Here is a 16,051-nt window from a genome sequence, read left to right on the forward strand (position 1 = left end):
TTACCTTTTAATATATATTGTGTATCTAACCTTTGTCTACTACTACTAATTGAGTTAGCGGTAAGAGTACGACATAAATAAATTTGAAACAATCATTAATATTTATCCTTAGTTTTCTTGGGTAAAAGTAAAAGACAATATAATATTCACTATTCTATGAACTCACCTTCATCATAGACATTTCACAAGATACCCTATGGATTTCTATGGAACTAATTAGCAGAGAAGGAATACTTGAAAATCAATAGAATCTAGCGCCGTTTTTAAAAGAGTTCATGAGTCGGCTTTAATAAAGTAAAACCTATTATTCTAATAGCAATGATTGTCATCTATGTCATGTCATTTTGGTTCTTGGCATGTGAATGAATTGTCGAGTTTTATTTTTGTAATTACTAGTTTGTAAGCCAGTTATGATGCTCCAAATTTCTAGTTCACCCAAACGATTTTTATCAATCTGGTACGTATGTAATTTAATATACAGTTTATAGTTCAAATTCGTCTAATAATTAATCGATTCCGATTAAATTGAGGGAAGATTTTATCAATGTATATGTTCAGTTATATTTAATAATAGATTTCTATAATAATTAATTTAAACTTTTTGTTCAGTGGGTGTTTGATTATACAATTGATCATGTTTTAAAATAACTTTTCATAAAGATTTAGAGCAGTGTTGGCCTCGTGGCTTCAGCGAGCGACTCTCATCCCTGAGGTCGTAGGTTCGATCCCCGGCTGTGCACTAATGGACTTTCTTTCTATGTGCGCATTTAACATTCGCTCGAACGGTGAAGGAAAACATCGTGAGGAAACCGACTTGTCCCAAAAAGTCGACGGCGTGTGTCAGGCACAGGAGGCTGATCAACTACTTGCCTATTAGATTGAGAAATGATCATGAAACAGATTCAGAAATCTGAGGATCAGACCTTAAGAGGTTGTCACTGATTTTTTTTTATTGAATTTATAGAGATGAGATAATTTTATTAACACTAAATGAATTAAAGTATATTGTTTGCAATAGACAACCTTGATAGTGCTTTGCAGCAATCTTAGTCAGACAGAGACTGCTACATCAAGTTGACAGTATTGATATTTTTTTAATATTAACGGTATCTATTGATAAGGCGTAGTTATCAAGTTATTAATAAGGGTCAATCGTTTTAATGACCATTTCTTTTTGTTCATTCTTTTACTACAACTAATTGAATGTTTTTTTCCACTCAGGCGCAGTCCTGCTCAGAAGACACACAAACACGTTATAAAACTGGCCACCGTTCGCCTTACTCCAAACTTAAAGCTCCTCTCCTTTAGGGTATCTCGAAATTTCCTTTACTTCAGCTTTGCTAAGCCCGATACAGATCTTCATGAATACATTGAATTGTGTGAGGACGATCTAATCCAGGATTAGGGAAGAGAGCGAGCGTTGGAACTAGTAAGATTATCTGTTTATCACTTTTAGTTCAAGGTGTCGAGATATTGCACCAATTTTGGGGTATAAAGTATTTTACTATTCTGAAATTATATAATATTGAGTCCATCCATTAAACAACGCAACGAGACTTTCGTAATCTAAACCCAAAAACCACGATGTTTGTGAGAAAACGAAAAACAAATATTATCAAAAAAACAGATGCGATTCTGCCGCAGTTAATCGCATTCCTGTAATTCAAGCCCATGCGATACCTTTTTGGTCGTAGAGCCAGAGAAGTGAGTAAGAGAGAGCTCATTTAATGTATATGATTGTCAGCAACAATCCTTTGGCTATATTGTGATATGCAAATTTATTTTTACAATAATCACTTGAAACAAAATATAAAAGATTCATGGATTGATAATTAAACTGGACGAATTTTCGACACTTTGGTGTACGTCTTCTGTGTTTATGTAATAAGTATATTGTTGTAAATCCAGAAAATGCTTGTTTTATTTATGGCCTAACGACACTGAAACTATGTATTAATTTGAAGCGTAACACTTGACCCTCAACATGCGTCTCAAACGTCTAGTAACGATGCTAAACTTTTGATACCAAACAATAATGTGCGCGTCATGTTGCTCAATGTTGGCAAACATGTTGAAATGCGTAGATGTCAACATTACCAACATACTCTCGAAAATCGGTTGTGTAAATCATAGGGAACCAGAAAAAGTTGCAGGCATATGATAAGCTACTACTTGCCTGTAAAAAAAGGCCTAGGAATCATACCCATCTTGGTGCCACATCGTGAATACGGGATAATTTCGCTCGTTAACATATTACCCAAATGTTTTTAAATAAACAACACAGACATGATATTGAGGCATAACTTTTTTAATTTAATTTTGCGAATGCTAGAAACATTCATATCGCGAAAGGTAGCGGAATAAACAGACGACATTATTGCTCTCAGTGAATTCACAATGATATGAAGCTGAAATATTTTCATATTAAACATACCAACTTACTGAATTTGTTTAATAACTCACAATGAGCTCAAACGGGAATTAAGGTTTTAGCGTATTGCAAAAGAGACTATTTTTGTTTGAATTTAGCACAAAACAAACATGTCTTCAATATGTTTTTGCTTTCTTTGATAAACTTTGTCATAAATGACAAAGAGTTTTATTTGCTCATGTTATTGTATAATATTCGAGTATGATTTAAAAAAAGTAATAGACGGTGGTATCGGATTCGCTTTTCGTTATGTCTTTGTAAGGTTTTTAGTACCTTAAAAATATAACATTGATATTATTGTTACAACATAATTAAACAATTAATAAAAGTTCTTACTCTTGTCACAAATGTTCCAAAAGAATGGTTTAGGAAAACATGCAACAGTGTATGTGAAAACTAAAAAAATTCTATAGATTTTCTTCTACTCCATTCGCGTCAAGAATATTTCGTATAATTTTCTTTATAACCAGCTCGTTCCTGAGAGTTCACATAACTGACCAAGCAAAAATAATGCTTACTCCACAAAAACAGAGATGATTTTGGATTCCATTTCAAAGTACGTTAAGGCCCAATGTGTGAGTAATGGCAGGGTTAGAACGGTCGTGACTTCGTAAAATATCTGAAGAAATATTGCCGATAAATCGATTATACGAATATTTGGAGATTTGTAGGATTTTGGGATTGTAAATATCAATGACAAGAAACCACTTAGACATCTGGTAGTTTACAACTATTGACCGCTACCACCTCCTTCAATAATGGGTAGAAACAAGATAAACGGAGTATTGGTAAAAAATAATTATGGGTCCGTAACTTTAGGGATAGGACGGGTATTGCGACTGCGGATGAGTTGCTGGATCTGGCACTGGACAAGACACGCTTCACGAGACTGATGGCCAAGAAAAAAAAATTGTTTTACTATAATAGACATTTTACACGCAGCGTTCCAGATTCTTATGTACATACAACACATTCAAAAGTATTTTTTATTTTGATTCATTTATGTCACATGAAGCAAGGTGTGATGGCAGCAGCTCCTAGACACATTATAAAATAAATTGGTAATTAAAAAGAGTGGATGTTTCTTGCCTTCCTTGCTTACTTCTTCTTTTGCTTCTTCTTCTTGCTTATTTTTTTACTTTTAAATCCAAAACAATTATTTATGCATGAGAGATGTTTAGTTTACTATTTATTTGATATCGAGATTTTAGTAGATATAAACGCTGGAAAACGATTGCACCTGTAAAATGTTGATTGTAACAAAAAATGCGATTCCAATGTTATGAAAAAGTTACGTTGTTATAAATGACAGCGTTTTAAAAGCTTACAAGCACTGAACATTAGTAAGACACCCACTTATTCTTAAAAATAAATCAGTCCAATTATACAATTTCATCACCGTGTATTAACAGGCAAAACGAGAGAGATTATAAAAATATCCGTTACAATAAGTGCAATTACACTCTTCAATATGCGTCTTTATTTGCTCATAAATACATATAACTTCATGTTTGCGTAATCATGACATATGTTCATCAAAACAACTACTATTTGAGCCCATAGATTGCCGTAAAATTTTAAAAATATTTATTTGTAACATCGGTTATAGGGAGTACATTTTTAAAATCATATGTAATTTTTAAAGTATAGATACGTTTAGTTTAATAACTTGCATTTAATATACTGCGACTGCGTTAAATAGAGTAAAAGAAACTTTTGACGTCTACTTAGTTGTCAACAGAATCATTTAGTATGGTATAAAACTGTTTAATGTTTGTTTCCATTAACAGTGATATACGGGCCTAAAGGTTGTTTGTAAATACTTGTTTGTGGTCAAGCCTGATTTATATGACAGCTTGGTGATACAATTTTTGCGTGAAATTGTTTGTATACATAAATTTACTGTTGCTCGCAACATTCCTACTTTTGTTGTTCGAATAAATGTTGTTTTTTTTTGTAAAGATACCTTTCTTTAACACTTATATATTGCATATTTGGATGGCGCAGTGTCTCTTGATGCAATAATCAGATATAATCATTAATTTTCATATAATTGTTGTGCATGTTTGTGTATTCAATAATAACACTTTATTTACATCACACTAACACAAAACAAGGAAAAAATTTAAATAGAAGACAAAAGGCCGGTCTTACTTCTAAAAGCAGTATGTTCACTTATGTCGGGTGTGTATCTTTATATTAATATTTATTGAATATATGTTTAGTAGGTTAATATAAAGCATGGATGACCTACTTATTCATAAACGTGCTATAAGCATAAAATAGCTAATGAATGTTTTACCTATCACGATGGTATTAGTTTTCTTTATAAAACATTCTTCATAATTTAGGCTCTTAATAAAAAAATCCAGTCACGCAACGGTGTAGGTCCGAGGCTCAGATGTATGTATCTCATAAGATAGATATAAGAATACATATATTATAGATTTTTGTTCTTAATAGGCAAGTAAGTGATCAGCATCTGTGCTTGACACACGTCATATATTGTAATAATCCATTGGTGCACAGCCGTGAACGCCTCGGGGGTGAGAAGCGCACGCTCAAGCCTCTAGGCTAACAAGGTCTTTTTATAAGCATAGATTATATTTAAATGTGGCTCGGCGTAGTCATTAGTCAATAGTCAAAAATAATTTATTCATGTAGGTAACACAATGTACACTTTGAACGTCAAAAAAGAAATATACATTAAATGCTTCTTATTTTAAATTTACTGCCAGTTCTCAAATCAAGGGCTTAGAACGGAAGAGAAGAACTGGCAATAAACTCCTTGTAGCTCCTTGTAATATGTATTTGAAATCCTGAAATACCCAAATAGGTACGTTTATATGTATCTTAATTTAATTTTTCTTTTACTGGATAGTAAACATTTACATAGATTTTTTACCTCAAAACCTTATAAATCGATGGACGCCAGCTGCACGCACGAAAAAACATGACACATTGTCACGTTCCGCCTGAGCCGAGCGTGCAAGCGTCAAAATTGTCGATTTTCACTTTGACACACGAACCGGAAATGGTTGGTGTTCCGGTATAATAGTGCGAGCCTAGTATGTTGGATTTTAACCGCTGTCGCTTGCGCATTGATATTGAACCGCACACAGTACCTACTACCGCATTTTCTTTTTTTACAATTATTAAGGATGCAGTGCTAGAGTGGGAGACACAACCATTGCTGGGATTCCTTTATTACTGTACTGAAACGCGACAGCCGAACCAGCCCATATGTTTTTACGGAAACCTAGATACAGCTTCCGGATACCAACACAAACAAAAATGGAAAACTTCGAGTGGCGCTACAACGTTTCATGATCATTTTTAAATCTAATAGGCAAGAAGGTAATCAGCCTCCAGTGCCTGACACACACCGTCGACTTTTTGGGTCTAAGGTTGCGTATAGACTATGTAACATATTATATAACTTGTGTTTTATAACACGTCCACATTATGTAACCTTGTTATTCAACATTATAACATAAAACAATACTGTACACATTAGAATAACAATGCAATATAACAATGTTATATAACCATTTTAAATAACAAAAGAAAAACAAAAAAACGTAAATGGTGGGTTCGTCCTAGCATACATATCAATAACATGTTTTATAACATTCAGTGTCCACATTATCTGAAACATGTTGTATAGCATTGTTGTATAACATGTTATGTTATATAGTCTGTACGCACCTTAAGACATGTCGGTTTCCTCACGATGTTTTCCTTCCCGTTCGAGCAAATGTTAAATGCGCACATAGAAAGAAAGTCCATTGGTGCACAGCCGGGGTCCTACGACCTCAGGTATGAGAGTCGCACACTGAAGCCACTAGGCCAACACTGCTCTTGCATCCGTCACAGAAATATTATTTATGTAATCCGAGACGAATAAATAACGATACCGAAAAATGACGCCACCACCAACAGAGGTGAAAAGCTTATAATGTGAAATAAAATGTGCAAGTTTTTAGCATCGTAAGCGTTCTACAGCTGGTGTAATTTACCTGTTAATTTCGATCGTAATTACACGAGTCCTTAATTACGGGACGTCTACTGGGTTGAGTGACGCGTTGATATGTACCAGATAGCGAATTTATTCTGGCGAATCAGGAATATTTCTTCAATCGCCGTTGTTAATACCTAATAATAGGATAAATAAACTAATATTTATCCTATGAAATCATAGGATAAATATTAGTTAATTCTACATAACACAATGTATAGATACATAAAGTTAATGAATTTTGAGTTTTACAGCCAGAAAATTAATTTTTTTGGACATAATTATTCTCGATACTTATTTCAGATATTAAATATATGTTTTAATTTGTATCTCTAATATGACCTATTTGTGAAGCATATAGAGGTAATATACTGTGATTTAATAACACGTCTTATAAAAAATAATGTATTGCAATTTTCTGGTAATTTTATAAAATTCAGTTTTATATTATAATATATTAAATATCTTTGGCCTATGTACCTTTATGCATGATGAAAGGTTACTAAATATATCGAATTAGTATAAATATGTTGTTTAAATTATAAAAATCATTTAGGAATCAAAGCAAGTTCTGGTCTGGATAATAATCAAACCGCGTTTAGTTTTTTCAACGTACTTCAAATGAAACCTGAAGGAGGTTATCAATTCAACGTGTTTTTTGTGTATGTTCAAGCATAGACCCGCAGTCCGTAGACCGATCTGAATGATCAAGGTGTTAAATGACTTTTATTTTTAGCGAATAGGTCCTTTACCCTTCCAACAGTAGGCTATCTGTATGTGCCTCTTCATACTCCGTATATATCAATAAACAAATATGTAAATTATTTTATACGACCAATAGAATTAGGAAATGTTGTTATTTAATTCCTTATCTCATTCAATCGAAATAGTCCGTAACTTTCTATCGTATACCTATTGCCAACAATCTTCAATGTAAAAAAGCGGACAATGGTGGGAACGAACAATCCCTTTTACCCTTTCCTTCAGCTCACTAAATGGACCGGAAAGGCGCCAGTAGAATTTTATTGATAATTTTATTCTCGTTCTTTTATTATTTCAAATTTATTTGATTTTAACCAGTTGGTTATATTTCTAAAACAAAGTTAAAATGTGACAATTTGTTTGAAACGATCTCAACTTCATTATTAACATTTTGAATATATATTTATCGTCTTAAAATATAAAATATTCCCACATCTAATATATAAAATTCTCGTGTCACAGTTTTCGTTGCCATACTCCTCCGAAACGGCTAGACCGATTTTGATAAAAAATTTTGTGCTTATCCGGTATCTATGAGAATCGGCCAACATCTATTTTTCATCCCCTAAATGTTAGGGGTAGTCCACCCCTAAATTTTATTTTTTATATTTTAGACAAAAATTTTCATTTCAATTTTTTTATGATACAGCATTAAAAAATACATACAGCCCCTACTTTTTTCACCCCTCTACGATCAACCCCTATTTTTTTTTTAAATATACATGGCAAAACGACGTTTGCCGGATCAGCTAGTACTTATATATGTACATCATTTTTTGATGCTTAATTCTAATATCTCATATCATCAAATACTAACACATCGATTCAAATAATAAACCTTATAAAAAATTTGCTAAAAAATTCGAATAATTTTGTGAACTTAACAGCCTTTTGGTAATATTTATTATATAAAAATACTATTACCCTAAATACAATAATAACATTACCTATGGTATTATTATAAATCATGTTGTAAGTTTATGAATGTTGCATTGTTTGTTTTGAAAGTGATATAAACTCTTACAACTTTCGTCTACCTTATATAATATTGCAGAGTTAATTTAAATTGCTGACCCACTTATGTACTCCAACGTGTCCAGTATAATGAGAATGCCCCAAATGTTCTACCGGACAAAACGCTGTACGGCACATGTGGCCCAAAATGATACATTATTTGCGACAACAGTCAATTTTACTTAATAATAAATTGCATTATTTTTTGATATGGAAGATCTGGAAACCCTGACACAGGTATTTTTTAATTTTACGAGATTTCCATACACTGAGTTTCCACACCGTCACAGACTTGAAATAACTTCCAAAAAACTGGATGACCAGTCAGAAATTATTACTATTCATTAGTCATATAATGCCTGTTGTAACATCGATGCGACCTACCTTCACTTTTGTAAAAAATATTGTACATATTGTAAGAAACTAATATTGTTATTGTACATATATAGTTTATTTTCAAATAATTTCATAACACGACTTACTCTACATTTTCTCGCTAAGTGAATGTAATTATTTGAGAAATAAGTATCTTTGCACCGAAATTAATCTCGCGTCGATGCGATCGCTATGCGGGGGGGTTAAACTCCTGATAATAACAAACACAACAAAAAAAGAATTAGCGAAATCGCCGTTCACGCCGTGACTAAGAAAATAGGGATTCATTTTTAAATATATAGATAAGTTAAACTATTTCCTATTTATTATATTTATTCACACATTATAGCTTGTATTTTCAAGAAACGTTTTCAAACTGAAATTTCGTTTCGTTTATTTTATATGAGAACAGGAAGCAGTATGTCATTATTGCAGGCTTTCGTATGTATGTAAATTGCATTCATAACGTAAGAATTCCCTCAAAAAGTTGTTTCTCGCAAAATTTTGTATTTACATATAGTTATATCATAAAGCTTTCTTTATCGTCTTATTTCAGGAAAAAGTATAAAACACGTTAGGAATAATATTATATCTTGCTTATACCTATAACTTGCCTTATATTTCAAAGTTCTGCTTTAGTTAAAATAATCAGCTTTCTTACCTCCTATATAATCGTCATACTTCAGTTCAAAGTAAGTGTTGTTTGAAATAGTCATTTTGTATGATTATTTGCTATTTTAAAGGAGTACCAAGAGTTTTTTACGCCGGCTTTTTCTCTGAGCCTACACCCTCTGTCTTCTTTGCCGATCAGTAGGGATGTCTACCGATTCAAATTTAATGACGTAGAATAAATGATACCTGTATCCTATATTCCTTAATAATTTTTTATTTTTCAAAGTAAATCATTGTGACACAAACTATAAGAAAAACTATAAGTGTTTTGCTAGTGGTTAAGCGTAGTCTAAACTATAAGGTTGTGCGTTTGAAACCTGGGCCCCAATAGCTTTTACTTTATATAATTATAATAAATCGATAATGCTTCAAAAACTATATATAAAAAAAACTATAAAATACAACACAAAACAAAAAAACTTTAGAGGTGTCAAGGGACACCCGGATGGAACGAAATTCCTTTCGATTAATTTATATGTTAATTGGTATCATAACAGTATGATAGATTTTCTCGACACCAATCTTACGTTTAAAAAAAAAGCCAACATTACGAGGTGTTCCCAGGCGGTCACCCATCCAAGTACGGACCTCGCCCGACGTTGCTTAACTTCGGTGATCGGACGAGAACCGGTGTACAATAGCAAATAGCAAAAAAGTGTCGTGACAACTTTTCGTAAGAATTTTTTCCGTCTAGCCCCCTTTCACAACGCGCGATAAGGAACTTCGTTCCAAAACTATAAGAACAAAATGCTTTAGTAGGTATTACACTAGAAGAAACTGTTTAGTTTAAATAATCTTATATTACAGTAGAATTAAAGTTTAAAAAAATACAAACAGAAAAATAACACTTAATTTGAATGTTTTGTTGTTAAATTTGATTAGTTCACTGAAAATTCCACATTACGTAAATAAGCTTTACAGTACAATAAATCCAAGATTATCTGTAAATCATAAATCGCTTAGAAACTACAGTGACCCGGTTTGCAAAACACAGGCATCAAGGTGCATTATCTACAAGACAAATGAGCCGTGATCACGCGATCGCACTGCGGACTTAGATTTCTACAACTGAAATCTACATTGTTACATTAGATCGCCTGTGTTTCTTGTATATTTTATCAATTTATTTAACATACACATCACAAATACATTATATATAGAAATAAATACAAGTTATAATAAGGTAAACCACTCTTAGGGGACTTCCTTAAATTGATTAGATGAGAAAACTATGTATTTGATAACATTTCATATGTAATACATACTATTTACTTGTAATTATTTACTTTTATTGCCTTTAATTATTTACATGTAACTTTACTTGTAATCTAATATATAATATAAAATTCTCGTGTCAAAATTTATACAACCCTTAATTTTCATCTACCCTCTACGATCAACCCCTATTTTTTATTTGTTATTTAAGATCTTATAACTTGAACTCTGAGGTTTATATAGAGTAAAGTCACAGAAAAACCTAAAAAGTTTTCAATCCGGAAAACCGAACAGTCTCTGGGGTAGCATAGCAAAATGTTCCATGTTGGTATGTACTAAAAAGGTAGGCTTAGTAAAATCACATTAAGGAGAAACCATGTTCGCGGGGGCAGCTAGTAAAAGTATAAGTAGTATAGACAATAATATCAATATAGAATTGGTTCAGGTTAAGCATTCATATACTTCAATACGCTAATTTGAGAATTAGACAGCTCGAAAGTATCGACGATATTTTGTTAAATCGATACACGTTTTCTATTCAAAATATTCATGTTCATACTTCCGTTCTGTTTCCGCCCACAGAGCGCTTCTTAAGTTTTTCACACAAAAATATTTGTTTTCATACTATTTGTAGTGCGAATTGATGCGGCTATCCAACATAACTAGTATTTCATATATTGAAAAGTATTTATGCATATGATTATCAAGCATAACGTGCTTTCACCACAAACTTTTTTTTTCGAATAAGAAAAAGAATATCATAAGGAATGCATCATCCGACCAGCCTTGCGATTCTGTAGCTCACTTTTCGAACTCTCACAGAGGTTTTCGCAGCGGCGGTCGCGCTCAAATCAGTCGTGAAGCAGTCATTTTACGATTTGGCATTCTGATAAACAATAAACTACAAGCTCCCTCCCTTTCAGAATTGAATTGAAAAGTGAGTTACAGAATCGCAAGGCATACCGATTCGACGGCTTGTAGGACGTCAAAAAAGTTCGATTACTTTCCATTCTATCTTAATGAAACAGACCAGAATATATATAAATAGCCTAGGTCTATGATAACAACAGGCTTAAAAATATAATCAACGAAATTGTTGTCTTAAATATTAAGTTTGCGAGCAGATTTCCTAAGTTTACAACTTCGTACACAGAGGGTGTATAAAAACCGAGTAACTTGAGTTTACATCGCAAATGGGTCACGGAGACCTCAATTAATAAGTTAAGGGTTATCTGGGGGGTAAGTTAGGCCCACTAGGACGTGCTACGACTTTGTAAGAGTTGGGATGAATGTCCAATGTGAGCTTTTGAAGGTTTATCGCCTACTGGACGCTAAAGTTTATGAAAGGGTTAAAATATGAGAAATTTCTTTGGTGAATTTTACTTGCATTGATTATGTACTTAATAATAAATATAAAACCGTTCTTATCTTTGCAATGCCTTTCTTAAAGGATTCCAAATAATAATTAGCATCCATGTATTAGAGTTATACAATTATTTCTCCCTATCTTATATATATATAATGAAATTATTTATATATTTTTATATATATAAAAAAAAATTTCCTAGATGGTTTATGGCTATTTATTTATTAAATTCCAACGTTCCTTTTTTATTGCTGTTTTACTTTTATGAAAATTTATCCATACGGACTTCACCGCGGAAACATTCGGGGAGGCTTCCTAGAACCTCTAAACGTCAACATCTGTTAAAAACTCGATTTTCGAAATATTTCAATTTTCTTAGCGGGAAGTTAAAAAGAAGAATAATAAAAATATGAAAAAAAATAAAATAATGAAACATAAAATTTATTTTAATTCGTCCAGCAAAGCGGGCGCGAAACGGCTAGTAATATATAAAATGATAAATCAAAATGATAAAGGAAGGCGTTTTAATATTTCTGAAAACTAATTCCAACTGAATATATCCTTACAAGTCTAATTTAATTTAATTTATGAACTATGTACACTTAAGAATGTCAATATTTGAGAAATAGCAAGGTTCTAAATTTTTGATAATAAAACACTAAGGGCCGCGCGTGAACAACTGGCAAATATCTCTGCGCTCCTCTTTTTCTCGCCTAACTTTTTGTTTTATAAGGAAATTCGTCGATGTGCTTGTAATGTCTGAAACCATTAGTCGAGTCCCACATACCCCTAATACTTCAAGGAAAGCGCAAATGATTTCCACCTCGGATATATAAAAAGGCCTGAAACCGTAATGGTTATCTGTAAGTAACTAATAATATCTCTATGCTATCATCTAATTGTCCAACTGTCTTAGAACGGTAAACTGTAACTGTCTAAAAAAAAAGTTCAATAGTCTACCATAAGCACCACGTGGTGACGAAAGCGACGGCGATTGTTCTTACGAACGTGAATCCTCGTACCGCGACATATATATCTTAAATCTTAACAATTAGGTCATATAATAAAGTTCCAAAAATAAATAAACGATATAAAGGAAATCATAGAATTATGCATACTATTAAAATATAACTGTTGAATTGACGCATAAATATATCTGCAAGTCCCACTTCTCAACCATTAAAGCTACATAGAAAATATTCTCAGAAGTATTATTGGACCAGCAAGTAACTTTGTGTAAAGGGACGCCGACAAAAGGGCACGTCCAATTACTTAATGAGCAATATTCGAGGAACAAAAATACAGCTAAAGTATTGCAACAAATCAACAGATTTTGCCTTTATTATGCCTTGGGAAATGAGGGTTTCGTGACTCTCTGATACTTTGTTATATTTAAGATATTTTCATAGATAGCATTGCTGTATATTAGAGATTAAGATATATTTTATAATTGGAATTCCTCCTATACTTTACCGGTTATTTTTGTTAAGCTATAGGTTCGTTAACATAGGTAGTTTAGTGGTTAGCCGTAGACGCATTTTAAACCTGGATTTGTCCTCTGCAAACATCTATTTTGGGTTAAAACGCGAAAGGCCTACGAGTACGGAAACGACTTGTGTTGCTTGATTGTTATTATTCTAAAGATTAAAAATGCATTCTTACCTTCCGTGTGTCTCACAAAGGCCATAAATGAACCGAAAACAGGAGATATATAAAGTATACATTTTATAACGTAAATTTTTTGTCTTTTACTGACTGACTTGACTTTTGACTTAGAGATAATGGCGATTAAAACCGGTAATGTTTATGGATTATACGTAAATAAAAGAGAATATTATCTAGATGATAGCTCCAAGTTTTGCGTAGCAATATACATCACAATTAGGCAAGTTTAGCTAGAATCTTAGCATAATATTCATAGTACTTAAGTCTAGAGGTCGGCTGAAATTAACGCTAAATATTTTAATAGCACCCGGCAGCTAGGCACTGACAAAGTAACACATTAAAATTAATATTTCGGGAACTGTTGCTTGTTCACGCCCATTCTCTTATTTTTTGTAGACTCCAAAAATTTTAGAGATTTAATTATATCAGGGGCTACAATCTTAACCAAAATCCTTTACCACCACGTTTCTTGGCGAGCTTCTTCCAATAAATTTCCTTATTGCTCTCAGATCATTCCTACACAGTCCCTGCTATCCCATCTTTAGGCCCGGTCTATCCACAAAAATTTTAGCGTCTCATAATTTCCATTTATATACCTTAATTATTAAATTTAATGGTGAATGAATAATTCATTAAAATGTAAAACTAATTACATTTAATAATTAATTCATAACTTAACTAATACATACAATTATCGTGTCACAATGTTCTTTCCCATACTCCTCCGATTCTCCGATTCTTATGAAATTTTATATTCATATTCAGTAAGTCTGAGAATCGGCTACTATCTATCTTTCAAACCCCTAAGTGATAAGGGGTGTCGACGACAAATTTTTTTTTATGATACAGCGTACAAAAATACATACGACCCCTATTTTCACCCCTCTACGATCAACCCCTATTTTAATTATTGTAGATAGTAATTTTTTATTGAACTAAAAAAATGTTTCCTAGAAATAATATACATGGCAAAACAAACGTTTGCCGGCTCAGCTAGTGTTAATATAAATAAAGCTTTGTAGCAGAGGTGTCAAAATTATTAGTATGGCCTTTTTAATTAATTCCACTTGTAAAATAAATCTGAAATAATTTATGCAAAAACTTTATAAGTAATCTGCTATCGAACAATCGATACATAGAATATTGATATTAATTATTGTTTAAGGGTCTTGGCTCAGAATATGATTTTGTCCCATTCGGTGTCGAGACCCTTGGTCCGTGGGGTCCTAGCGCTTTAAGGCTTCTTAAAGAAATTTCAAAAAGGTTAGTCGACATCACAGGAGACCGAAGATCTGGCAGCTACCTCGGACAAAGAATTAGTCTAGCAATTCAAAGGGGGAACGCTGCCAGTATCTTCGGAACCTTGCCTAAAGGGACTCCTTTTAATGATATATTTTAGTTTATGTTAAGTTTAGTTATTTATTTCAATGTATATTATTTGATTGAAAACTATGTTATTATTGTTTTAACTGATTTTATGTTTTAAATTTGATATGATATAGAGTTAGAAAATGATTTACATTCCAAATATTTCAAACATTTATCGTTCGTTCGTGAATGGTCACATCTATCCATTTTCCGACTTAAAATCGGATTTATTTCAGCACCAAACTTGCACCAGAACGTGGATTGAAAAATTCTGAAAACTTTAGTTGAATTTTAAATTCAAAAATGATATAATGAAACCAACGAAAATTACTGTACTTTTCGTTAGCTTTTCCAATTATTCATTTTCGTATACTACCTTTTTTGTATAAAATATTTTTCGTAACATATTCTTAAATCGGAGTATCGTCTTGAATTCATACTCTTTACTTATGCATTCTAAGTAAGCGCTAATTAATTTTAAAGATCAGTGTCACTTATACAAATATTTATTGACAGTCAAAAAGTTTACGACGCTACATGTACGCCACATTAATACAGTTTTTTTTAAATATTGAAACACTTAGTAATTTCAGTATTAAATGTGTAACGTACTGCTTACAGCATTTAACGATGGAGATGTGGAAAAGCTACTGAATAATATAGAACAAATTAATTAATTAAACTCCTAAACGGCTGAACCGACTTTGAAGATTTTTTTGTGTGTGCTCAAGTGGATTCGAGAATGGTTTACAATTAAATGATTCTCTTTATTTAATTTTTTGACACAAAAATATTTTTCTTTCTTTACAGTTACACCCGGTACATTACAAATTTATTACTTTTTGGTACATATATTATACATACATAATAAGATCAGACCTTCAGTGTTTGCCAAGGCATTCACCCCAAGGGACCCAGGCTTATAACCGACACGGTCTCAATAAAGGACTGCGGTTTCAGGCTGCTCGAGAGCGAGACCCCAAACCTAAACCACCGACCAGTCTACGGTCAACCCCAGACCTCTCCCTCAATCGCTCAACAGCCTCCTTCTGCAGTATTACATGCTCACAGAAGGAGACCAATCTCACTTCCTAGCATAGCCAATACAATATCCGATAGAGAGATGTCCCCCCAATGACCTTTATAAGGTCACGACGCTACCTTG

General features: G+C 32.7%; 1 long non-coding RNA gene across 1 annotated transcript; it reads left to right on the forward strand.

Moving 5' to 3' along the window:
* Positions 1–333: 333 nt before the first annotated feature.
* Positions 334–1,912, forward strand: LOC125059857. The gene is made up of 2 exons (XR_007118737.1): positions 334–457; positions 1,222–1,912. It is a non-coding gene; the product is annotated as an uncharacterized LOC125059857 (long non-coding RNA).
* Positions 1,913–16,051: the final 14,139 nt, after the last annotated feature.

The sequence above is a fragment of the Pieris napi genome, chromosome 20, assembly GCF_905475465.1.
Source record: "Pieris napi chromosome 20, ilPieNapi1.2, whole genome shotgun sequence".
Classification (NCBI taxonomy): domain Eukaryota; kingdom Metazoa; phylum Arthropoda; class Insecta; order Lepidoptera; family Pieridae; genus Pieris; species Pieris napi.